The sequence below is a fragment of the Struthio camelus genome, chromosome 1, assembly GCF_040807025.1.
Source record: "Struthio camelus isolate bStrCam1 chromosome 1, bStrCam1.hap1, whole genome shotgun sequence".
NCBI classification, from domain to species: domain Eukaryota; kingdom Metazoa; phylum Chordata; class Aves; order Struthioniformes; family Struthionidae; genus Struthio; species Struthio camelus.
The window spans coordinates 81,558,018-81,584,697 of NC_090942.1; the positions used below are offsets into that span (position 1 = coordinate 81,558,018).

General features: G+C 45.9%; 2 long non-coding RNA genes across 2 annotated transcripts in view; both read left to right on the top strand.

Moving 5' to 3' along the window:
* LOC138068063 (uncharacterized) overlaps positions 1-26,680 on the top strand; it is a 122,664-nt gene that overhangs the window by 65,524 nt on the left and 30,460 nt on the right. The window lies entirely within an intron of this gene.
* LOC138068060 (uncharacterized) lies at positions 167-11,835 on the top strand. The gene is made up of 3 exons (XR_011142639.1): positions 167-1,582; positions 2,681-2,839; positions 5,490-11,835. It is a non-coding gene; the product is annotated as an uncharacterized lncRNA (long non-coding RNA).

Here is a 26,680-nt window from a genome sequence, read left to right on the forward strand (position 1 = left end):
TTTGTCAACTGTGTTATGTGAAGAACATGTCTGAGCCCCAGGCTGGTTCATCTGCAACTTTCACAGCCCAGATGGCAGCCAGAGAAGCATCATGTGGCAGTTTTCTGTGGGCGGTCTTCTCTGTGAAGCGATCTCTGATAGGAAACCTACTCACTGGTAAGTTTTGTTATCACTAGAGGTGGGACTCAAGAAATCATTTCTCATTCCAAAGGGACACATACTCTTTGACTTAAGGACTATTCACTTCACACAGAATCACAGAATGGTCAAGGCTGGAAGGGACCTCCAGAGATCATCTAGTTCAACCCCCCTGCTCCAGCAGGGTCACCTAGAGCACACTGCCCAGGATAGTGTCCAGATGGTTTTTGAATATCTCCAGGGAAGGAGACTCCACTACCTCTCTGGTCAACCTGTTCCAGTGCTCTCTCACCCTCACAGAAAATAAGCTTTTCCTCATGTTCAGACGGACCTTCCTGTGTTTCAGTTTGTGCCCGCTGCCTTTCGTCCTATTGCTGGACACCACTGAGAAGAGTCTGGCCCCATCCTCTTGACACCCTCCCTTCAGATACTTGTACACATTGATCAGATCGCCTCTCAGTCTCCTCTTCTCCAGGCTAAACAGGCCCAGCTCTTGCAGCCTTTCTTCAGAGGAGAGATGCTCCAGTCCCCTCATCATCTTTGTAGCCCTCCACTGGACTCTCTCCAGTAGTGCCATGTCTCTCTTGTACTGGGGAGCCCAGAACTGGACACAGTGCTCCAGGAGAGGCCTCCCCAGGGCTGAGTAGAGGGGCAGGATCACCTCCCTCCACCTGCTGGCAACTCTTCCTCATGCACCCCAGGATACGATTGGCCTTCTTGACCACAAGGGCACACTGCTGGCTCTTGCTTAACTTGTTGTCCACCAGGACTCCCAGGTCCTTCTCCGCAGAGCTGCTTTCCAGCAGGTCAGCCCCCAGCCTGTCCTGGCGCAGGGGGTTCTTCCTCCCCAGGTGCAGGACCCTGCTCTTGCCTTTGTTGAACTTCAGGAGGTTCCTCTCCGCCCAGCTCTCCAGCCTGTCCAGGCCCCTCTAAATGGCAGCACAGCCCTCTGGTGTGTCAGCCACTCCTCCCAGTTTAGTGTCATCAGCAAACTTGCTGAGGAGGCACTCTGTCCCTTCCTCTAGGTCACTGATGAATACATTGAACAAGACTGGACCCAGGACTGACCCCTGGGGGACACCGCTAGCTACAGGCCTCCAACTAAACTTTTGTGCCACTGATCACAACCCTCTGAGCTCTGCCATTCAGCCAGTTCTCAATCCACCTCACTGTCCACTCATCTAAACCACGCTTCCTGAGCTTGGCTGTGAGGATGTGATGGGAGACAGTGTCCAAAGCCTTGCTGAAGTCCAGGGAGACAACGTCCACTGCTCTGCCCTCCTCTACCCAGCCAGTCATTCCATCCGAGAAGGCTCTCAGACTGCTCAAGCATGATCCCCCCTTGGTAAATGCATGCTGACTGCTCCTGATCACCTTCTTGTCCTCCACATGCTTAGAGATGGCATCCAGGATGAACTGTTCCATCACCTTTCCAGGAATCGAGGTGAGGCTGACTGATCACTTTTCTTTCTTCTGTTTTTGTAGCAGTGGTTGCCCACCATTTATGGATGATATGCTGTATTATGCTTTTCTATACAAAAGCAAAAGCTAACTGTAATGATAGGAAGTGAGTGGGCTTGGAGACATTGCTGCCCTGGCAAAGGCTGATTTGCAGTGATTACATTTTGTAAGTGAGACGCTTTTGCAGAGCTCAGAGCTTGGGAGGACAGTTGTCTCATAGGTTGTCCATCGTTTCCCCCATTATCTCATTCAAATGAGACTTCTGCCTCCTTTACGTCATGATTTCGGTCCAAGGATGAAGCATACAGGTGGAATTTTCAAATCCTGAAAAGTCTTTCCTGAGCCTGTATGGACTGAAGTTTCTAGAAAGCTTAGAAGAGGTCTGATTTGAGCAAAACCATAGAGGCAGCAAGAAGCCCAACTCTGACAGCATAAATGCCGCATTCCTTTTTTTCTGTGTATGGAACCATGTCAGAATCCCCCAAACAGCTCTTTTTGTCTGTGTATTGTGCAACAGGGGCAAAAAATGTTTTTCCCTTAGCCTTGTGCCGAGAAGCAACTGAACCATTTTGCTGAAACCTTCCCAAAAACCACTTAGCCTGGGGCAGACGGTGTGTATGGAAAAAATCCAGCACAAACAGTTGAAATTTGGCAAAGTTGAAAGCACACTGAAACACATTCTTCTAATGGAAAGTGTTGGGTGACCTCTGTTAGGCAGAGTTCTCCACTCCACCTAACTGAGATACACAGGCAGAGTGTACAACTAACCATCTGTATTTGTCAGCTGGGGTGTATGTATTCTGAACAGCACATTTTATGTACAAAAATACACACCCTTCTATATATACATGCTACATTGCTCCACACTACACAGGATTCTTGGCCACAGATCAAATGTATCACTCCCCTTATGTCATCCTGGCGTATACCACCTGCAGTGTTCTTCTCTGCCCTGGCCTTGCAGTATAGTCCAAGACTTTCTTTTCTTCCTTTTTTTTTTTTTTGGTCAGTTGCTGCCACTGCAGAAAATCAAAGGCAGCCTCGCACATTTGTCTCTGTTTTTCATTTTGTTTTGCTACAGAAGTTAAAAAGAAAAGCTTTGGAAGGACTTTCTTCAGCGCAAGTGAGGAAGCAGCTGTTTACCAAGAAAAATGTCCATGAGTTTGTGCTTCCTGAGCTAGGAAATAGCCGCTGTCACCACTGCTGTAGTTTCTTTAAGACATTTCTTGTGGCTCGAGAGGTAACTCGCTCTGACACTGTGGCATACAAGGCTGGAGGATGACACCAGGGTGGGGATGGGAGACTAGGCAAAATCATGTGGCTCTGACTCACAGGAAGTTATTTTTCAAAACCTTTACCAAGACCGTATGTCCAACAGCCTTCACCAAGCCCTGTAAGAAATCTACCCTGTATTATCATTTCACTGAAAGAAGAGCCAAAGAAAGGACCAAACACTGTAAGAATATTGGTCAGAGAAGCCTGTGAAACTGGTGGCTTTGCCATGATAGGAAGTTTTGCCATGTATATAAATGGTAAGAGAACAAAGCCACTGTGATTCGTTATCACTGTTGGCACAGGGAAGTCTTGGCAGCTTTACTGAAAATGTCAATCTACTTTTTCCCAAGTAAATGGAGCTATATTCGGCAAAGGCCCCACAGGTGGCCAGTCACTGCATCTGCACAGGCAGCACAAGGGCTCTGAGGAGGAGAGGAGGGCAAGGGGGACTCTGCAGGATCTCCTGCAATCAGGGACAAGTTGATCTGCAAGACAGGCTTTACGTTTCCTCCTCTTCACACAAGCAGAAACACAACAACACAGAAAGAGTTGCTCTAGTTTCCTAATTTATGTCTGCTCTCTTCCCCATCTGGTCATCAGTGCTGACAGGCTCCCATGCTCCCTTCTTCCCGCCTCTCTCCCACAGTCTGGGCTGGGCTGTGACTCTTTTTACAAGAGTCAATGTTGAGCAGCACTACTGCTACTCACCAACAGAGAGCATATTTAAGAACAACTGATGGTAGCAGTCAATGGTTCTCTCAGGGTTAGCCCATCCTAGTGAGGGACACATCAGTAGTGATGGAGAGATCAGACCTTTTCTGGTGTCTTCAGGCATTTGCACGGCTTCCTTCATTTGCTGTGATTTTTGAATCACACCTCACTCTCCTGAGTGTGATCATCCTTGTGACAGTCCTTTGAGGTGTTTATTTATAATGTGGTAGTACCACAAAACATAGCCTGTTGTCCCAAGTGGTCAGGAGCTAGGGGCCTGCAATACTGCCTGGTCCTGAGAGAAGACCCATCGCCTTCCCTCCATGTGGACAGCTGCCAGTCCTGGTTGGGAACCATGACCAAAGCTAGGCTGCTGCCTCCTTCCAAGAGCAGCCTGTGGGCCTGCTCTCCCGGGCAGCTCCCAGGCTCAGCAGCCACTCCTCCAGAAGTTACTCTTGAACTGTTCAAAATGCTATCTGTTCTCAGGACTAGGTCTTAGTTTTATCTCTTCTCTTCCCTAAAAACATCAGGCACCAAAACCATTTCTGCATATGGAAGAGGAGCATGGCATGCCCTGGGCAGGTGGTAATACTAATAAAGAAGGCAGAACTGCAGAGGATGTAAACCACCAGGGAGGACAGTCTCTTTCCTTGTCTTGGTCAAGCGCTGCAAATGAAGAGTGACTGTAGAAGACGAGGCAGGGAGGATGGGGTTGAAGGTACATACGTGCACTTGGTGTATGGCTCGGTGTATGGCATTCACAGCATGCTTGGACTGTGAAGCCTGAGTTGAGGATCACGTAGAAGTCAAGGGCAGCTTTGAGGGGGTGGAATTTAAGCTATCTCCATATACTGTTTTTTGGTACGAGCTCCAATGATACCTCACAGCTCTATGCTGGGGAAAGCAAAGGCAGACACCTGCCAAAGAAGCATGGGATCTGCTCTGATGGCCCAAGGCATATTTCCTGTAGATTATTTTTAAGGTTGTGGAAGAAATGTGTTGCAGGACAGGGATTTGGGTCTCACCTGTCCTAGCTCGATTTGACATATGGCCTATTCTTTCTTCTTTCTTACAAGCAAGGGGCATCTGCCTACAGTAGGGTATGACAGAAAGGGAGATATAAGCAGACACCTGAGAGACATGATTTGGTCTGGTCTGATTTAATAACTCCACCACTGTGATACCAGGAAGCAGAAAAACAAAGAAAGTCTGCCCTTGTTATATCATGCTTTTCTTCTTCTGCTGTGCCCGTGAGACCCTATCGTTCTTTAGAAGACCCTACCCACATGCTTGTCTTGGCGGAGGCAGTGGGTGTTTTTTCCCTTGAGGTCTAGTGACAAACCCTGTGGGAAAAACACTTGCCATTTTCTGGGAAAAATGAGTTAAAGAGTGGTCGTCCCAACAGTATTGTTGAGACGGCGTGATTATTGACACAATGCTTGGGGTTTCTGTCCCCACCATGCCAGGAGTAGTGCACAACAGTAAAGACCATCTGTGCTGTGGGATAGATCAGCCAGGCGCCAGTAACTGAAATGAGCTCTGCTGATTGCACCAGCTCAAAGTCCAGCATTGGGAGTGCCCTTCCTCTCTGTAGTGCACACTTTCAACATCCTTTCAGCCATCTCTTGCATAATCTACAGCAAGAAACATTGTAAGGGCTGTAGACACCTGTTAGAGGACACTTCATTTCAGCTTCCACTTCATTTCCCTCTTAACGAAGAAACCTTTCTCTTGAAATTGAAGTTTCACAATGAATGTACCTTCACTGAGATAAGATTTGCAGGACAGCTTTATTTAATCTACTACTGAAAACACAAGTAGTGGAGTGTATTTCAGAGTAATTCCTTATCCTCTGTGGGGGGTGACAGGAGAAACATCACTTTTTTTTTTTTTTTTCCCAAAAGGTCCTGGTGACAAGTCCTTGAAGGAAGTGGGTATACAGAAATAACTGCATGTCAAGACAACCCAGGAGGCCAGATCTGGGAAACCTAACCCAGGAGGGTTTTCTGGGAAAAAGGGGAGAATGCAGGAAGAGATTGGAGGGAGGGAGAGAGGAAGCTGGGAGGTGGCTCCTGCCTTTACCAGCTGCTCTGCCCAGCTTGAGTGCACACGGGGTGTCCTTTCCCTGTGGGAAGTTCATGCTTTCCTCCCTGGCAGTTTACATTACCTCCTAAGTGGGAAGAGAAGCAGTTTTGTCCTTAGGGTATGCTCCCCATACACTTGCTGCAAGGGTGAAAGTACTGCTCTAGAGTCCTTCCTTTCTTTTTGGGGCTGGGCTAGGGCTGAGCTGGTACAGCCTTGCATGGAGAAGTAGCAGGGGACAAATGAGGAAGCGGTAGGTTGAGTAAAGCCGTATGCTATAGAAATATTTTTCCAGAAAGCCTGTGGAGGGGGTGGGGAGGAGAAGGCGGAACACCAGCCCCTGTTGCAGCGGAGTGTTTTCATTGTAATACAAATATCTTCATGTAATTTGGGTCAGGTTCAGGTTCACCCAGTTCTTGTGGCTAGAACTGAAACCAGCATGTCTTCACTTTTGCTCATAGTTCTCAATATGTCTTGTCTCTCATGAGTTCTGGGGCATGATCCCAGAGCTAGTTTTGCGTCTGGGCATCTTCTGTGCCTCTAGAGGACAGCTGTTTGGTAGAGCACATCACCAATGTTAGTTAAGTAGGTGGTGGTGGTGCTCCTCTCCCACTCTTTGGTGTCTTTTTTTTTTTGCTCCAGAAGGGTTGGTGGGATGTGCCCTGGAGCACATCACCGCGCTATGGCCCTAAGAGGTTTTGAAAACCAATTTTGCTTATTCAGTGTCATTCATACCAAAGTTAGGCTGAAGTTGTCTGTGATGCCTGCAAATGTAGCAACCAGCCATTCAGCACCAGATTCTAGTCACGGAGGCGCTGTCCCGTACATCAGTCTGAACAGCTTTGAAAATAGCAGCTTTGCTTCTGGGAAACATGACGTACAGATTCGAACAGGAAATTTACTGTCTTTTTACACAAAACTTGACTTCTCTTCACCCCCTGCTTGCAGCAAGCCTGTAAAGGTTGAAGTCACCTCACTGTTATGCTGCGTGGGGTCTTTGTCCCTCGCCTCCCACCCGTATGTTGACCTAGCCCCATTTTTCTTGCAGCACAGCCGGTGTTAAACTCTGGGGGCACAGGGCAAAGGCAGGGCTTGGTCACTTCTCTCCTGCTCCCCTCAGAGGGGCTGACTTTTGCCACTGTCTGGTGTGGATTAGTGGGGCTCCCCTCCAGCACAGGGCCCTGGGCAGTCACCTTAGTTGCTCTCTCCTAAATCTAATTCTGTTCCGCTTTGTCCAGATTATAATGCTTCTTAGAATTCATTTTAAATGCAGAACAGGGTCAGGGGAGTCTTCGGGGCCAGCTCAGATGCTGTTAGGGCGAGGGCTGTGCTAGAAGCACTTCAGTGCTGTTTTGCAGAACTGTCTGTTGAAATCATAGCTGCTTCCTGAATGGGCTATTAAAAAATCACCTTCAGCAAGCTGGGCTCCCTGCAGCTGCTGCTGTCTCTCCTGGTACCCAAGCTCCCAGTCTGTGCATGACTCCTCTTCCCACCCACTCAAGCTCAAACCTAAAAATCTCTATCCCCATCAGTGGAGGGTTCTGCCCTTGCCAATTCTCCATCCTGGCCCTATCCCTATGCTTCCTGGTCCTGGCTCTTGCCCTGGCCCTAACCTGGATGGTACTCCTTCAGCACTACATCCTGAAGGGGTTCAGTGCTTACTGAACCACTCTGGTACCTTTGGTGGGGATGGAGCACAAGGTGAAGGGTGTAAAGCTCAATGTCTTGCACTTCAAAACTGCTTCTTACTTTGAGGGATCTGATCCTGCTTTACAGACTCTCTCCCTCCTGTAACACAAGTCGATTTCTCTGCCACTTAAATGCAGCTGCTTCTGGTGTGAAGTGTGGCAGCTGCTTTACACTGCACAGGAGAACACTTTGGCGAAGGAGACTAATGATTGTGTTTGGCTGAACCTGTAGAGGGGAATTTAGGTAGAGGGAATGTAATCATTGGAGTTTGGCCAACACGTTGGGAGAAAACACCTGTACTTTGGTGACATATGCTGTAAGATAATCATTTGCAGCAAAGGAAAGATGACAGTAAAGCAGTTGAGGAAGTCGTTGTTCTAGATGTACAATGTCCTTCTCCATCTATAGGGAATGGGGTTTTAGTACTTTATACATGACAACTGTATGAGCTAACCATTTTCCTTAACAGGCGCTCATAGAAAGAGGTAGTGGACTACTCTAGTTGTGTAGGGTGCTTGGGGAAGCTGTTGTTAAGTTCTCCTGAAATAACTCTGGTTTCCTGGGCTTTGGTTTCACATATAATTAGAGACAAAAGCAAAGCTGGAGCCTTGGATCTGTTTGGCCTGAAATGTTAGAGATGGAGGAATAAGGGTTTCCTCTTTTGAACTGGCTCCCTTCCACCTTACCCCAGCTCAAAACCTAGTAGGTAAGGGACTGAGTTTAGGGTTTGAGGTGGAAGTGCCCGAGATGGCTTGGTGCCTGAGGTTCTTGTGGAAGTGGTGTGAGATGAGCTGGTTCCCTTGCCAGTCTGAGGCTGAAATCATGAAAATAGCTTGTTGGGCTTCTCTGTTGTTTTTTCTCAGCCCTAGCCCTTAATCAGTGCCAAACCTAATTGGTATGGGATCATTGCCTCATTGGCCATCTGTGGCCCTTCATGATCATTTTAAGATCCCCTAGAGATAAAGGTTGTAAACTCATCAGAGAGGAAAAAACACCATTTTCATGTTGTGTCTTTGCAGTGGTAAGCCTGAGAAGTGGTGAGATCCCCAAACTGAGTCATGGATTGCAAAATGATTAATAAATGAATAATGAATATGAATAATAAATGCAATATGAATAATAAATATCTGTAGCTGATATTGACCCCCATTTTGGCATCATTTTGATCAGCTTCAGGATTAGCTTTGCCTGACAGCTTGTATTCTTCAAGTTGGACTCCTTTTCAAGGTGAACAATTGCATTAAATGATCTCTCACTAAGTAAAAAAGGAAGGAAAACTGCAAGCTCCCTGTCATCGCTAAGAAAGCAACTGTATTTTGGACTGGACCATAGAATTGCTATAAGAATGAGCGACTGCCTTTTTCTTCTTATGGAGCAGGAAGTGCTAAATTACTCAGAAAGCATGAGGATCTTACAGAAAGTGGCACTAATTCTTGGAAAAAGCTCTGCTATTTTTTTTTCCTAACAAAATTCAGGAAAATTTGGGGGGATTTCCAAAGAGGAGAATTCTGGCTGTAAGGATCCCTGGCTGTTCCAAACAAATAAATCAATCTCTGAACACAGAGTTCAGAGAACATCTCTGAACATGCTAGTTTCTCCCAGCTATTTCTGAGATAATTGTTAACCCCCAACGGGAAGAAAAAGAGGAGATACTTATGATAAAATAATTAGAGATAGGAAAACCCCCTGGACCTTTTTCTTAGCATCTAAAGAAAAGTCTAATTCTCTGGGAGGAGATTAAGGGTTTGTACAGGTTTTCCTTAAATCAGCAGCTGAGCAGCCAAGTTGGATTTATTCTCTTCCTTTCACCTTCTTGTGGCCTTCAAGGGTCAGATGAGTAGAGGGGATCAGGAGACACCTCATCCAAGGGGTTGGACAGCATGATCCCTGCTGCGTGTGGAAACATGGCTCTGTTGGTTTGTAATGTTAGCTCACGACTGGTTGGTTTTATCTTTGATTTTATCTTTTCTCTCAAGGGAACCATATCTCACACCTGGAACATCCCAGAGGGGCAAGAAAGCAAGTGCAGTTCTTCCTTACTTGCCTAGAAAATGCTGAGCAATAGCAGTTTGGAGTTTTGACATTTCTTGGAAGCTGCTTTCAGTTTCCAGGACTGCGTGTTCTTGGTGATCTGCTACATATCTCTGAAGCACACATCTCTGCCTTGTATGTAAATCTGCAGCAATACATCCTAGATTCCTGTAAGCTAATACCCCCCATTCGATTAATAGAAACCCCAAGTTCCTTTTTTTGCTTCCTCTACTGACCACAACTCACGTCATGAGTAAAGTCCCGCCTGCCATGCTGCCTGCCAGTGTGTGTGCATATGGTGTGCAGAACATGAGCACAGCAAACCACTTCACAGCCTTGTTGTTTTCTTTTGCCTTTTTTTTTTTCTTCTCTCAGTGGAAACTATTAAAGCCTGAAAGCCTTTGCTAATAAAATTCACACAGCTGCTGTTGCTGCAGATGAAATCCTAATGCCACAATAGGGATTTTCAGGCAAGGATGCCCCTTGCAAAGTGCACAGAAGAGAGCAATGCATTTCCTAAGCACAGAAAGCCACTGCAAAGACAGGTCACTGTGTTTAGCCACCAAACCTGTAAATGAACCAGCCTGTAAGGCTAGTTTCTGCAATCAGTGCAGGCTTGCAGTTTCCTCCTGCACCCTGGGGCTGGACATACAGACACCGAAACTGCCCTTCCCCCAAGCTCAGCTATGCCTTTGAGAAGTCGGATTCAGATGCCAATTTTGTCCTGAAGGTGGGGATAATACAGTTCACTGAGGGCTCACATTTGGATTGTCAATGGCTGACATTTGTCCTCTAAGCTATAAGCTTCCAGTTGCCTGATAATGAGGTATTGTAATGTGAGTGCTGACGCTTCAGTGTGATTCTGCTGCAGGACAAAGGCAATGGGGAAGAAGACCTCCATCCCTGTTTTCCCCTTTCTCCTAAACAGAGCTGCAAATGTTGTTTTAAATATATATATATATATATATATATATATATATGTAAGTAAAAATGACCTTGCAGGTCCGGGAGTGGATCCACCCAGAATGGATGTTGGAGAGGAGTGGCTGGCACAGCAAAACCGTCATTTCCTTGCGGATCCAAACATGTCAGGCTGGACAGTCACTGTAGGGTGGCAGGCAGCATATCTTGGGCAGAGGTGCTTAAAGAGCAGAAAAGAGGGCTGTTTCCATGGAAGTTGGTGTTTCTGGAGTTCCCTCCCCTTTTTAGCACAAGCCAGCATTTATCTGTAGGTTTTGAGAGGACAAGTCATTTCTTAACAGGTATCTTTTGGTGTAAATATTGCCTGAGTAGCAGCAGTAGAAACTTCTTTGTGTTTCTCTATCAGCATACTCAAGCCATCAATGCGCAGACATATGTGTAAGACTTCTAAGCCACAGGATCTTTCAGTTCTTATCTCTTCCAAGCACAACAATTTATGCCAATTGCAATAGGAGTTTGCTTTAGTTTTTAGTACAAGCTATCCTGCTTGTAATAAAAGTATTGGGGCAGGAAGGTCTGTGCAGGAATCAGTGAAGAGAAGCTGTTGTCCTGTTTTGGGGCTTTCAGAACTTTTACAGGACATTCCTGAACTTCGCTGTGGCCAGAAACTGGTTGTTTGGGAAGAAGGAGCCGGGAAGCTGGGATAGAGGAAGGAGCTGCCAGCACTCTCTGCTGAGCCATTTGAAGCACTTCAGTTTTGTTACCCCTTTTTTTCCTCCCTCTAATATTAATGCACGCAGTTGCCAATTTGCAAGAATAATTATTTGTTTCAAATGTATTTGTCATTTTCCCACATAGTGCCCCTTTTCAGATGAGTGTGGCACTCTGATGCAGCCAATGGAGCATGCTGTGGCATCACTGAGGGGAGGCAATAGTCTTTAAAACATGTTGCTAGACCTGAATATTTGTCTGTTGCCAAAAAGTAAATAACTCCAGAAAATGATCTGAAATAAATAACCTCTCCTTCTTGCCAGTAGTGCTTCTGTATTATTTCAAAAGCTGGTCTCTGCGAGTTTTGGTCTTTTTGTTAGAAATCGCACATTCAGCGAGATACTCCTATATGTAAGACTTGAGGCTTCTGTTTCTGAAACCTGGAAATGGGATGTGCTAGCTGATGTCTGTGAGTTTGATCCTCTAGCTCTTGTTCACATGAAGATTTTAGTCTTGCTCCTATACAGGGTACAGTGCAAGTTCCGAATGAAACATGATTCAAACAGTGCCTTATTCAATATTTGGCCTTCCACTGGATTTATGGGTGGAGGAGTAGAGGGAAAAGAGGACTAAGTGAGAGGAAGCAGTTATTGACCTCAGTAGGAATAGGCTGTCTTGCATGGCTGAGGACTCTGTTTCCTAATAATTGCTTTCCCCCTTCTGAAATTCACGGCATGTGCTAGATCTGGTCCTGACGGATCTTGTTGCCATGCTCCATCCTTAGCACACACATCCATGTCACACTTCAGAGCAGTTGTCATTTATTTACTTATTTATTTATGAATGTGTAGGCCTAGTTCAATAAAATTGGTTATTGAAAATCCTAGCTGACTTTGAGGCTGACAATTCAAAGGTGCTGCCTGCAAGCTCTGCTCCCTCTCAGTTCTGCTTTTTCACCAGAGAAGTGGACCACCTTTTCTGTGGTTCCTCTTCTCCCCCAGCCTGCTCAAGTCTGGATACAGAAGTCTCTCCTCTAGCCCCACCTGAGGCCTTCTGGGCACATGTCTAGGCTGGGCCATTACAGGTTACCATGTGCAGCCAGGCCCATGACAACCCTGGACGTTTTGCATCCCAGGGGACACTCTCTGTCCTACCAAGAAGAGAGGGCTACACAGGTCAAAATATCCAAGCTGGATGGAGACACCTGCCACTTCTTTGGGCCTCATTCTCCTATGGAGAAAGAAGGCAGAGATATCTCCTTTTCAGCCTTTTAGATGCAAGCTTCTAGCTGCTGGCAAAGTGCTATTTGGCTTATTGCTAATCACATTTGGGCAGAGTGTGAACCTTGTATATCTTTATATCTTACTGACAACTGCACTCCTCATTAGTTACCAACAAAATATATAAGCTTTTACTCAGTGGGGTTCTGGTTAAAGCTAACCTGGGATTTAGCAAAGTAAAAAGCTCAAGACTCTGAGGCATTCTGAAACTTTCCTCCATTCGGTTAAAATCAGCAATTTGAAGGTGCTGTCCAAGCAGAGAGCGGTGAAGGTAACACATCAGAGCCAAGGTTAGACAAATACTCATATTATGCACCTTGCTATGGAGCTGCTGTGTGCTGAACAGGCTGGAGCTCGAATTGTTCCCATTGTGGCAACTCCTACCTAAAACGTATAACTGTGATGACTGGAAGTCAGAGGATACGTAACTATTAAAATGTTACTTTAAGAGGAGATATATATCTTTTCTCATATTTAAAAATACATGCATGCAATAGCATTCTGCAGTAAGTGCTAGCACCTTTTGGTGAGACTATTCCACTCCTGATTTTATTGTTTTTTTCTGTCTCTTTTGCTGGGTGTTTCCTAGGAGGATGTAGTGAAGTGGCAAGGGGAATTCTGCAGAAGGACCCAAATACTAGCTCATGTTAACCTCACACCTTTGTTTTGCTTGGAGACCCACAGTAGGTTTGTGCTAGTAGGGTTCCAAACATGTTCTGCAGCTAGATATGCCCCTCATTCAGTTCTACTAAAGCAACTTTCCCTACCTTGCTTGCTGGGACCAGGATTTCAGGACATCTGAGACCTTGCTTTTGCCCACATGAAGTGCCCTCCTGACTTTTAACCCATAGCCTAGCTGAGCTCGTGGAGGCTGTCAGAAATCCAGTGTGAAGTCTTTCTTCTGCCTCAGGGGACTTTGACCTGTCTCTACTAGCTGAGTGTGTTGATACCCAGGACCTTGGACGTTCAAGTTTGGATTTTCTCAGTCCTTGAAATCAAAGCCATTCCATTTGTATGTCACCATTAGCTGGTATTTCAGAGTGGGGACTGCGTGTCAGTTGTCTAACTCCTAGATGAGTGCCCTAACTGCTAGATTAATGCTGGCACTAGCTTTCTTCTCCTCTCCCTTTTCTTTCTTTTTCTCCATCCCTCTCATGAGCCTAGGTAGCTTTCCCATCTCCAGACATTTAAATCCCATTGAGCAACATGGAGTCAGTGAAGTCCATAACTCTGTGCAGTGAATCCCATCAGTTGAAAAACTTGCTATTAAGTGTTGCAGTGTGTTGGAGTGTGCCGGTCTGCCTGGTGAATGCAGCCCGCCTTGCTAAGTCCAGCTCACCAGTTTAAAAAACAAAGACACTATTTCTTCTCGGGGCCCTGCAGAATGTTGCCTTGGAGTCCGTGGGATGTGATGACGTGCTGTGTTTTTTTTCCTCCTTTTTAAAAAGAATATTATTATTCTTTTCCATTCAAGCATTTTCCAAAGCACAAGCAAAACAACTTTTTTTATTTATCTTTTTTTTTAGTTCTTTAGTGTGCATGAGTGAGTCATGCTGATAGACGAGCTCAAGGCCAGTGCTGTGTGAGATACTTGCACCCAGCATGAATGCTGCATGCAGATGCTCCTTGCTGCTGTGAAGTGGAGATACGCTCCTTGCAGGTGGGCCAGAAGAAACTGATCATGAATATTTAGAAAAATGGCTTACAGACCTTCTGGCTAGATTTCTTCTGCAGAGGTAAATGCAAGGACTCCTTTTCATTAAGCGTGACCATATTTCCTGAGCAGTACCTTAAGGTATCCTCCCATACAAATAATAATACAGAGGAAGGGATGGTTTGAGGTCACTGTATGGGAGAGAACCTTTTGCTTGTAAGGTCCTGGAGTGAGTGCAGTCCAGCTAGACAGCAATCAGAGGTCATTTCCACCTGATGGCAGGCTTTGCAGGCCCATGTAAAATGCCTTGGTTTCTTCACAGGCTGTTTTCCTTAGGGTCAGGTTTTCATATTGTGAAAGTTGCTATCACTAATAACAATAGTTAGCACAGTCTGGGAAGATTAATCAATGCCTGAGTGCTGCCTGGCTTTACTGTCCTGCCTAAACCAGGGCTGGGCTAAAGCAAAGAGACAGAGCATCTTTAGGGATGTCCTTTCTGGTGCAGAACAAAGCAGTGATTTGGTAGTGTTGCACCAGAATCAGACCATGCACTTGCATCTGCAACATCCTGCTCTAGCAGAGGAATAAATGACAGGCTTAAGGGACTCCAATGCATCTTCACTGTTTTAAGCTTAGAGGGAGAAAAGAAAACGAACCTCATTGAGAGGTCTGATGAATTTGGCTATTTCAGGACCTGAAGAAATCCTGACCCCCTTTGAGCAGTTGCCAAGATATGGGCAGAGATTTCAGCCCTAATCTGAAGAGGTGCTGTGCAGTTATAAACACTGCTATGGACAAAGGGAAGTTGCATGAACTTTGCTTTTGTCCAGATCACGCCCAAGGGAGGGTTGTGAGGGTGAGGAGGTCTGTCAGAAGGAAGCAAATAAGAAGGGAAAAAAGAAAACAATTATGGAATTAAAAAGTTAGGAGACTAATCAAATGGCCAGAAAGGTTAAAAAAAAAATCAAAAGACACAAAAGCAATAGGAGTATTTTTTTCCTCCTTCTTTACAAAAGCTGTGGAGGTCTCTCTCTCTGCACAGCAGTGCAGCCTCCTCCTGAAGGGCTTCATTGGTCGGCATCAGATTTGAGATGAAAAAGACAGGCTGGCGACTAGAAAGCCTAGCAATACCCGCTGTGGATTGCAGGATGTCGGTGGGGCTGGAGCAAAGAGCGTGAGGCCTTATCGGAGTAAGACAGCCTGGGAGGACATCCGTCACTGCTGGAGCATGTTTAGTCCAGCTCCTTGCTGCTCCTTCGCTGAGCTGAGCCATGCCACTGGCTTCCATGTGTCGGAGAAAGGGCTGCATGGACGCCCCTCAGGCATGAGCCAGGCAGCTGGGAATGTGGAAAGGCAGCTGAAAAGGATGTTGTACCTTCTTTCCAAGGCTGCTGTTCCTATAAATAAGAGCAGGGAGTGGCATATTTGCTTGCAGGTGCCCCTAGATGCACATAAAGTAGCAGCAGAAGCTCTGGATGCCTCACAAAAGGGGAGAAAAGGGCAGTTCCTGGGTCAAAAAAGACAGAGACAAAAGACTGCAGGCCTGATGCGCTCATCTTGCAGGGTGACCTACTCATCTTAACAGGATCCTTGTATGGCAGGGTTTCCCTCACCCGTACTGAGAAGCAGCAGGAGCAGCAGCATTTCTGTGCTTCGTTGGCCTCAGGCAGAGGTCAGCACCCAAGGCCTCATCCTGGAAGGCGGTAATAACGCGGTGCTGATTAGAAAAGGGAGGCTCAGTGAAAGGTGAGATTGAAAACAGAAACAAAATGGAAAAAAAAACAATGAAAAACCCTACTGGGAGAGGTTGCAGGAGGAAACAGGGGGTTCCCCTGGGGAAACTTGCTTTGGCCTTTACAGTTTATGAGACAAGTGAGTGCATTTCCTCTGTTGTAACCCAGTGACTGCAGAAAATGCTCTCCCCTGCAGCGTAACGTATCCGTCCTCCTCCTAACCCTTCCACCTGCCCTGCCTTCTCCACCCTCCTGTGGACCTCTCTCTAATGCATAGCATTTTTTTGCTCATGGTTTTGACCCATCCTCATCTCTGCTGTTTATGCATGAACCTTTCCTTCTGCTGACAGCTACTGCCACTGCATCCCCCGCCCTGTTTGCAGGAGGGCCCTTAGCCATAGCTGGGGGCATTTGTGAACCCCATTGCTCCCCTCCTCTCCCCTGGGATTCTTGGTATCCCATTGCTCTGCTTGCAAAACATGACCCCGTGTGCTGAGTGCGTGAGAGACACCGAATCAGGATGCCATCCAAAGAGTTTGCACGTCTGTAGTGCCCGCACAAGTCCCAGCTGCCAAAGCCTCTCTGCAATATTGTTTTCCCATCCCCTTCCTCATCAGCTAATGTCCTGAGGCTTTAAAGAGGGAGGACTTTGAAATCTGAGTCCAAATCATTGGTCACTGAGTACTGTTACTGCTACAGCTGCTACTTCCCCTTCCCCCAGCCTTTTATTTCTTCTTCCTGGCATGGGCTTCAGTGGGCATGCATAGTACCATATATTCAATGACTTACGAGTTTTAATTTCCTGTGGGAAACATTTCTTATGGCCTGCAGGTAGGTGCTTTGTTATTCTTCCTCCCCACTCCCCTCCTGCCTCCCCCATTAGGTCTTTCCTTAACTCTAGAGCTTTTCCATGGCCCTAACTGTCCCTTTTGAAATCCTGAGCTCCCTTTGGATCTCATTTACTCCAGGATGTAACTTGACTGTTTTCAGTGGTGTTAGTTTTCATGTACATCTCGGTAACTGAGGAGAGGCAGAGTCCCTGTTTGCTCTGTTTTCGTTGGTAAAGGTAAAACAGCCAGTTCATGTTGATATTGGTAATTGAGAAACCTTTGGTACTGGTGCATCTGTGTCTACTGCAAACAACCATGCAATAAACAGAAAGTGGTGATGTATACCATACTAATGTGTTGAATGGTCTGGCTGTTCTGGGAAGTGGTGAGCGGGGGTAGGGGGAAATGCTCTGGCTAAGGAATGCTTCTCAATTGGTATCGCCTGCTGAAGAGCAAAATAGGTTAAATTTATGCCTCCTCTTTCACAGCTAAGGAGGACACAGGCATGGACGCACACGTGGCTGTGGTGCAGCTGCTGGCCACCAGCAACACGGAAGGGAAAGACGTGCTGAATGCAAGAGGGGTGGCAGCATTTTGGGACTGCTGTCTCTTAGGTTTGCACCAAGCCCAAAGGCTTGGGGATTGACAGAAGTGGAAGCTAACTGTAAAAATAACACTTTGGCTTTTTTTTGCAATCTCTGCTTTCATTTCATCCCAGTATTCATGGTCTTTTAATTGTTCTAGACAGTTGATTTCCCCAAGAGACTGAGCCTTGACCTTCCAGGGGTGTTGGGGCAACAAGCTGTAACATGTCACTGGGCTGCATTTACCAAAGAGGCAATGGATGGACACGTGAGCATATGTGTGTAATGGTGTGCACGATATGTTTGTATGTCTCAGGGATTAAAAGAGAGGCATATGTATATACACACATAGAGACACATATATAAATATATATACACAGCTTGAGGCTTGAAATACATCTCTTCCCCACCGAAAAGACTCTCGTTTTTCATTTCACTCCAACCCACGGTTTCTCTTGGCCTTTAGGACACGGAGTAGGACTTCCCAAAGTGAACCGTTCCCTAGGACTCTTGTAGTCCACAGAGCCTTTGAACATCACTTATAAAGGGATCATGGCCATCCTCAACATGTGTCCTGCTGCCTGCAGGGCCCTTTCCAGCTGTCAGAGAGGCGAACATCTGGGTGCTCATGGTTCGTAAAATAGTCCATCAGAGCCCTGAGACTGACCTGTCCACCAGCTATACTCTAACTGATTCCTCCTGGATCATCTTATCACTCTGCACAGCAGGTAGAAATGATGGCAGGTCTGTGCCACAGCCTGGGCCACTGGGCCCTGGGGGAGTGACAGAAAAGGACAGCCCAGCTCAACAAGCAGCCCTAGGCACCGAGGAGATGGAGAGCCCTGCAGTGCAACTGCTGAGGAGGTGAGAAGGGCCAAGTGCTGAGCCTGGGCTGACGCTAGCTCTGTTTTCTTATGCAGCTCCCATCCTGACATCCCATGGATTTAGCACTTCTTAATGAACAGTTTAGCAACCCCTGGCCTAGACTGAGAAAAAGGTTTGAACCATTTGGTTTAAGTGCAGCTTTCTGACCGTTCACAGAGTACATTCACCATGCACTTTTCATTGGGAAGAAATCTGGAGATTTTGCTGAAAATAAAAGCCTTTATTTTTCTTCCTGGTTCTTTCTTGCTCATTTATTAGCTGTCTCCGCTAATATCTCGTCCCAGCACTGTGTCGTGTTGCACAGACAAACTCTTCACGCTCAGCAGCTCCATAAAAGGCCCAATTTTCAAATGAGCTGAGTGTCAGAGCAGGTTCCACTGGCTTCATCTCATTACCATGAGGATCCTGTTGAAACCTACCAGTCAGATGCATGAACATCAAAGGCACTATGCAGATGCACACCAGATGAAAGCCTGGCCCACCTCTCTTGGGATACACCCATCCTCTGCCCACATATTGTTGCTTTCCCACCCGGCCTGTTATGGGGTATGGGAGAGGGGTGGGACCATTGCTCAGCATGGCAGATGCCGCCTGGATTTTGTCTATGTTGGCAGTGGAGCACACTGCGAGAGGAGCCGAGAGACTCAAGCACTGCCTTTGCCTGGGGCCCCGTCTGTAAAGGCAATTTTACTTGTAGCGTTCTTGTTTGCACACAGCTGCTGATAGTGCAGAGCAGAGGTGTATGTGTGCCTGGCTGCCCTTGCAAGTGTCGAGTGCCCCCTCCGCGAGCTCTTCTATTGGCAATAAATGCCATGTACTGCGGATCAGCATAGCAGGGTCTTTTCCTGTATCCATCTAGTGCATTTTTGCATGGCCTGGTTGGACAATAATGCTTTGCTCACAGATTCATGAGAAACCAGGAACTTCTCTTTGTTCAGGCCCATCTGACTGTCCTGAGCACAGAGCTTGGGGAAAGGAGGGAATTAGCCTGCATGCAGCCTCTTAATTTTATTTAAGTGAAAAAAAGCCTGGAGTCGACTGGGCTTCCTGTGAAATAAAATCCTGCAAAAAGAGGCTGTGCCTTATCCAAAAAGGCCCTGCTGTCAGCAAACTACAGCTCAGAGTAGTGGAGCAGCATGCCTGTGTGGTATAACAGACTGCCTACAGGCTGGAAAGGTATGAGTTTGCACAGCTTAGCTTATATAAATTGAATGGCAAGTGCCAGCAAACTGCAGCCATGTGAGAGAGTCCAATAGGTTTGAAGTACTTTGGAACAAAGCTACTTTTATGATTTATCCACTTGCCAGACAACCATCAAATTCTTTGCTGAAACTGGAGCTTCCCTGGTAGCACCAGAAGGGCTGGCCAGCCTGCGAGGAATTCTTGGCATCAGAGCAGCTGTCCCAGAGTGGTACAAAAGGCTTTGCCAGTGTGAGATGGGGCTATCAATAGGATGTCTATCAGGGCCAGCAACAAATGGGCCATGGATTTTGCCTTCCTCCATCTCACCAGCTCCAACATATGTGATATAGCATGGTAACAACTTCCTAGACAACTGTCATAATATTTATGTGCAAGGTGTGGTAGCAGCAGGCTGTGGGCTGCCATGGGGCAGACAGTGGGCAGGAGCAGGTCGGGGCTGGCCGCTGGTGGCCGCTAGTGGCTCGGCTGGGCGAGGGCAGAAGCAGCTGATGTGTGAGCTGCCACTAGTGAGAGGGCATTCGTGTGGTCAGCTAGGAGTGAGGTGCAATCAGGGGAGATTGACTCTGGATCTGGAAGTCAGGCTCATATGTGGTTTTGCTCACGCATAGAGTGATGTCAAGCTCTTGGATATGTTATACATCTATTTTCCTGCGTGCCCAGAGAGGGGTCACTGAGCTGTAATCTTTCTGAGGTGCTGCTTCCTGATATGTGAAACGTGCATGATGATAGTATTTAACTACTTTATAGCCAAATGAAGCATCTTTATAAAGGCAATAAGAAAGGTGACGTTTCCTGAAGTTTTGCCTAGTGGGTGAACTTCGGCCATCACATGCAAGTGCCAGCAAGTATCCGGGGGGTATGATTTAATGGCTGGGGAACACATGCCAGTACTTTCTCGAGGTGTGGGGGGAAGAAACCCTAGTTAGAGTTGCCAGCCCAAGATCTCTTTGCTACTGCTAAGCTTGTGTGCATTGAGACATTTTTTTATTTAGAGAACAACTTCTATTGCTGCTGTTTTGCCAGAAAAGATCCTCTGGTTTCTGCTGGCCTCGGAGCCTGAAGAATTAGAGATTATTTTCCACATTTTTTTGCACGTTGCTCTCAGTAATGCTTCCAGGAGAAGTCTGCGGGCACAAAGTGAGGAGACAGGACACAAAATCAATGGTGGGCAGACACAGAGATGTGGCATGTGAAAGCCCCTCAGGACTGTGTTTGAATATCACCCTAGGAAAGGCTTTTGAGGTTGTGCAAAGGTTTTAATGGTACATAGCCTTGGCTGGGGTGATCCCATAGCTATTAGCCAATGTGGGCTGATTGTTTGGACGAAAGTTTCTCGCTTAAAGTAAGGAATCTGTGTTGGCTTGAAATATTTTACAGGGTGGGAATCCAACTCCATGCTGATAGTATCCATGGATCTCCTGTATCCAACAAACTGTCACTGGAGAGCACCAGATAAAGCGCACAAAGCTGCATAGCTAATGATACTTTGGGTATGGACTTTGGTGAGCCTGGCCTGCTCTTTCCTCTAGCTTCCCTTACAAGGTGCATACCATTTGTGATTTCTGTGTGGCTTATGATGGCTTATGATGCAGGAGTGTGATGGTTACTGTTTTTGCAGTGGATAGGGTAATGGAAGAAACCTGTGTCAGAATAGAAATATGTCAGGCTATTTTAGTGGGGATGAAGTGGGCAACTGGTCCCATCGAAATTAATGGGTTTTGTCTCAGACCTCCAATGCATCTGTTTTCTAGGGGAGAAAGAACTTGTTCTTCTCACTGGGAACCATGAGTTTTGCCCTGCTAACCCTGTTTATTCACAGGCAGCTGACTTGTCTTCTTCTTGGCTTTATTGCTTCCTCCAGCTAATTCAGACTGGCCATGTCTTCCATTTAAACAGAATCCAGCAGTATTTTGATGCCAGGGAAATACCAAAATGTTGCTCTCAAAGCCACAAAGGGTTCAATTATTTCCTGGAGACGATATGAAGCCTATTGAATTGCAAGAGATGGTTATCTACTCTTACTTGTGGAGGAAAAGGGCTAGGAGTGAGTGGAATAGAAATCACTGTGCAGGCAGCTTTTGCCTATGAAAGTCACCCAGCTCATTTCATAAAATTAGGTTAAGCAAGGAGTACAGGAGGAGAAAAGGGGGACTAAAAATCTTGGCCCTTTTCTTACCTGTACCTTTTCTCCTGCTGTGCCCTGGGCCTGGGCTTCAGGGGTTATGGCTGTGTAACCCAGGAGCACGCTCAGCTCTGTGCAGTGGGAGAGACAGGGACATCTCCTCTAGGCCTCCTCTCCACTGCTTCTCCTGGTACCCAGAAGCCTCTTGGTGGGGCAAAATGCATTGCCTGGAAAGATGAGGGGAGCTAATTAGCTGGTTGCTTGTTTTATTAGATGGAGGAGAAACGGTCCTGGGAAAGCAATAGAAGAGGGCACCAAGAAGTGATTTTTATGCCACTTTTTAAGCTCAGTTGCCTATTTTCCATATCAGTTGTCATTTTCTGATGACAGGAAACAGGAGATGTGTCTAGGAGCCCATAGGCAAACAAGCTGAGATAGCACAGGCTATGCTGATGTGCTTGGTAGTAGACAGAAAGCATGTGGAAGCATGTGCACATAATGTCTGTTACACTGGGCTATCTTTGTGTGGCATTTCAAAATAGTTCAGAGACTTGACTGTGGTAAAAGAGTAATTTTTGGTACAGGAGCTGAGAGGAACTGTGATCTGCTTTTTGAGACAACCTCTATAGCAAATAATACAAGGCTGAGGAAGGAGAGTTGTAATTATTTCACCACTTCAAGCACCTGCATTTGGGATATTCAGTAACAAAATAGCTTTTCTCCCAGAAACTTGGGTTTTACATATGGCATCTGTACAGTCAGCCAAAAATAGCATTTGTTAGGTAGCCCAGTAACACACCCCAGTACAAAGAGATCATAGTTTCTACAAAGAAGCCCAGATAAGAAACAGCTGATTGCAGAAGCATTGCCTGAGATATAGCTCTTAATCCTATTACACAAGGCAGTGGCCTCTCCAGGTCTCTTTCAGCTGGCTGCTGTTTTGTATTTTAAAGTAGGCATGATTTTAGGATTACTGTATTGGAAAAATCTTTCTTTTTTAAGGAAGGAAAAGGAAAAGTGGCTTGCATAGTAAATGCACTTCAGCCCTTTCACGTTAGCAGCTGCTGTGGCCACAGCAGGGTTAAGGAGAAAGAGGAAGGTTCCTTTGTGTGCCAATAGGTGGGGATTGGAGCTCATTTTTCAAATTAAGAGTAGCTAAGGAGAGAAAGCAATACCCCATTAAAGAGTCCAATATGGTGGGAGAGTCCAAGAACAAGAGATGCTGGTTTGGCTTAACCTCAAGGAGTCATTCTCGCAGAGGAATGCATGCAGGGATGGAAAATAAAGCAGGCCTCAGCGCACAGCATGTCTCCGAGGTCAGGAGAACAGTCCAGGAAAGTTGGGGATGGAGCAGTCAATCTTCCAGCCCAAAGGGTATGAAGTGTGGAGGCTGAAAGGGCAAGCTGCCCATGCTTGTACCCTGCCACTTTTATTGTATGTTGTGTTGTGGGCCCTAGTCTTGCAGAGAAGCCCAGAGCTTGACTCCTCAGAAATCCATGGCATCAAATAATACTGGTGCTGTCAGCTGCAGGGGGCATTTCCGTCAAAACAAACACGCTTGTCCAAATCTGGCCCTTGGTGAAAACTGTAAGATGGTATTTTTCTTGCTATACTTCCAGCACAGTGTGTGCAAGGAAGCAGCATAATGCGTATGCAGATTCCCTGCTGAGGTTGGCTACAAGACTCTAAGACTTTTGAAGAGTAGGATGGCCACACTGAATCAGAGCAGTGTCCTATCTGGAGGGTGCTAGGCTGAGACCTTCCTGCCAGTCTAGAGATGTCTGGTAGGATCCCTTCATGGATCATTCTGATGCACACATTGGAGCTGGATCTTTAGTGGCATCCATATGCTCTGTGTTGTGGTTGTAGCCTTAGGCAGAACTATAGTCCAGTCAAAACCAATAGACTATTTCTAGTTATGTGGATGTACATGCTTCTCTGCCTTGAGAGTTTATAAAACATAATCTTGAACTTGTAGACATTCATGTAAAGCCAGCATTTTCAGTGTATCTGTCCCTCTGTTTTAGATTAGCTAGAGATGGATCTAAGAAAAAGTTTTCCTCCCAGGTTAGATCCATTTGCCTGCATGATTTTCTTGAGGATTCAGAGCCCCCTGAGTGTCTGGATCTGAACTGTAGTTTGCTAGTGGCGTTTTTAGGCTTAACTTTAAGCCATTTGTTGTCCACCAAAGACGACAGGGCATTTCCTGATTATGTGGGTGTCCATTCTTCATTTATCTTGCTACTTCAAGACTTAATTCAGTAAATGCTGAAAATGTATCAGCTGATCTTCCCGCTGCCTACCTCCCCACCCTCACTTCCTCCAGCTATTTGCTTTGAGTTATTTGCTCAGGATTTGTTTTCCCCCTGACTTTACAAGTTTGCCTTGCACAGCAAAAAACCTACTATTTTGTTCTCTCTGGTATTTGGCAGGAAAACAGAAAGAACACAAAGAAGAAAAGGATAATCATTGTTTTTTTTCCTGATGATTTAACACAAAAGTGTTCTTTTCAGTGCTACTGTTGCTGCTGTGTTGAAGCATCTTCTTTTCTTAGACTTGCCAAGAACTACTGCAGAGAGAAGAAAACAGGGTGTCTCTTAACTGTATTTTTCTGCGGCTGGCAGTGGGCTCTAAGCTGAAACCTGCCCATCTGTCTAGTGCTAGTGAGCAAGGCTCCCTCACATGTTATTTTGATCCAGGTGATGGAATTGGACAGAGCAGCTTTTGTGCTGAGATTTGCAAAACTCGTCTCTTTGCTGTTCTACTTCAGTGGAAGTTGAAACAGGTGTGCTAAAGCCATGCTATTCATAGCATTTCTGCCTTTTGTGGTTCACATTCTCGGACCTTATTTTATGACATTCCTCATTTCAGGTTAGGGGTGACCTTGCTCTCCTCAGGACATAGGAAATGGCTGGTGAAAGCTCCCAAGTGGATTCTTCCAAATAACTGGGAAAAGACCGGTTTAATAGCAGGGCTGGTAGTCAGTTTAGCAGTGTATGTGAGCAGCTTAAGCCTCTAATTTGGGATGCATACTTTCTGGTTTCAGCCATGAGACTAGCCTCTCATGATATTTTTGTTTTCTTCTTCCACCACCAGCTGAGAACAGGAAATGCACAGGGCATGCTAAATGAGAAAGCAACCCATCGAGGCCAGTTAGATGAACTCTCTTAGGGGGGGCTTATTTGAGGGCTAGAAGGAAGAAAGCTGGGAAGGCAGAAGAGGTGAGGGCTACTTCTTTCCTTTCTGTAAAGCTCTGAGCAATCCCCCCACCTTCTGCTTGTATGAGAGAAAGCTAAGAGTCCCTCACCTTCCTCTTACTGCCCAGCAGGGTGGAAGAGTCTTGCTCACAGAGAGAAAGAAGCAGGAAGAGAAATATAAACAGCTGAGTCATTACTGCAAAAAAAAGTTTGGGAATGGGAAGGGCTGGAGGGGGCTGGCCATATAACTTCAAGAGAAACCACACATGTGGCAGTGGTCCTTCTCCTTCGGCAGAGATAGGGCTACTGTGGCCCTCACAGAGCAAGCAGATGGTGCCAGGCAGCCCTTGCCTGGGGACAGTGGCAGCATTCAGTGGGTTCCAGCTGCTGAGAAATATGTGGAAATTACATACTGTAAGTCAGCTAAATAAACAAGGAGGAAAAATGGCTGAGTCAGAGAAAGTGAAGTATTCAGTTCAAATGCGTTATTAATTGGAAAACTGCTTAACACAGCTGGAAATTCTATGGGCATGGGTAAACAAAAGTATGATGAGGAGACAACCAATTAAAGCACTCATCAGTCCTGTGAGGAAGTTGTCCTGATCCGTCAATGATAACTCCAAGTTGTAAGCTATGGAGGAGACAACTTATCTGTACTGCTGCTTTCAGCCTCAGTTCTATGTCTGTCCTACTTTTATACTTCTGTACACAAATCATCAATGTGAGAAACTGCACACTTACCAGTGGCAAGTGTAGGTTAATGAAAAATTAGGGCCTTGGTCTTCCAGTACCCTGTGGGTGGTTCATCAAAGAATGATGTACTGGGGAAGAAGTTATGCTGTTCCAGTTTCTGAAAGGAAGGACTATCAATTCTTCCCTCTATTCCCACAGTAACAGAAATAAAGCAACAGTGCTGGAGGTGAAACTGATTGCAAGAACTGAGTGTTAAGTATTGACAAGCAAGCAATTATCATGGCAATAACCATAATGAAAAACACAACATAGTGCTTCCACAAGATTATACTTTGCAAAGGTGGAAAGAGGTTTCATTCAGTCCATTGCCCTGCCAGTAGAGTTCAGTTCCTAGGCTGAGGAATTCACCAGTTACTGATCTGAACACTTACTTCATGTTGGCCTCTGCATCTCTGCTTTTACCAATAAAAGCACTTTTGGAATGAGTAGGGCCTGGGAAAGCACCCATGTGCTTGCAAGCAAGAATGCCAGTCTCCTGCATTTCTATGTGGAACTGTTTATCAGTGCAAGTGCATCTAGAAACAACCTTCACATGTTTATATTTTAAACTACAAAAGCCTCCTGAATCTAACTAAGTATGATAAATCTGAACTAGTATGTGCAATGAGTCACTTCTCCTAAGAGACAATAACACATCTACAACCAACAGAAAGATTATCAGGACACCAGAAGCCCTTTTGCACAATGAAGAAAGTTACCTCAGACCAGCATTTTGGCCTCCTGTGTTTTCCCAAGTCTCAGATTCCTAAGTTTTCTCTGGAAACACTAATTTTTGTACTCTAGAAACAAATACACTTTTAGGTTCCCATTCAAGTTGCTGGCTGGATTTTCATAAGTACATAAACTAAATTGCATGTGGACCTGCAGGTACTCCCAATTATTGTGCAAACTCCAGGACAGACAGGCAGCACCTTGCTTCAATAGTTATGCTGACTGGAGCCCTGCTGTGAGGAGGTATAAAGGGCACCTTATCCATTCCATGGTGAAGGCTTACTTCCCTCTCTCTTTGACTGTACAGTTGGGCACTTGGGCACTAGGTCCTGACATATGAGCCCCAGCTGACTGGCATCACATGTGCTTCTGCAGCTAAGTTGTCCACCCTAAACCATCAAGTCTAGAGATGTGATTTGGTGGGCGCTATTTTGGAAATATGCTTCCAGATGGTTTTCTCATTCTGCACAGTGTCTTGAACTTTGTATAAAGCTCTGTGAAGTCTACCAGGATGAAAATTTTAGCCTAGCTCTCACAGTTCTTGTGAGAGGTTTTTGAATACATCTTTACTTTACTGCTTTTGAAAATCACAAAAAAGTTACAAATTTTGAAGCAGTGCTGCAAAGATGCACTTGTCAGTTCAAAGTGAGAATAAATATTGAATCCTCAGACTTTTTTCTTTTCCTCACATCTGAATTTTTTATTCTCC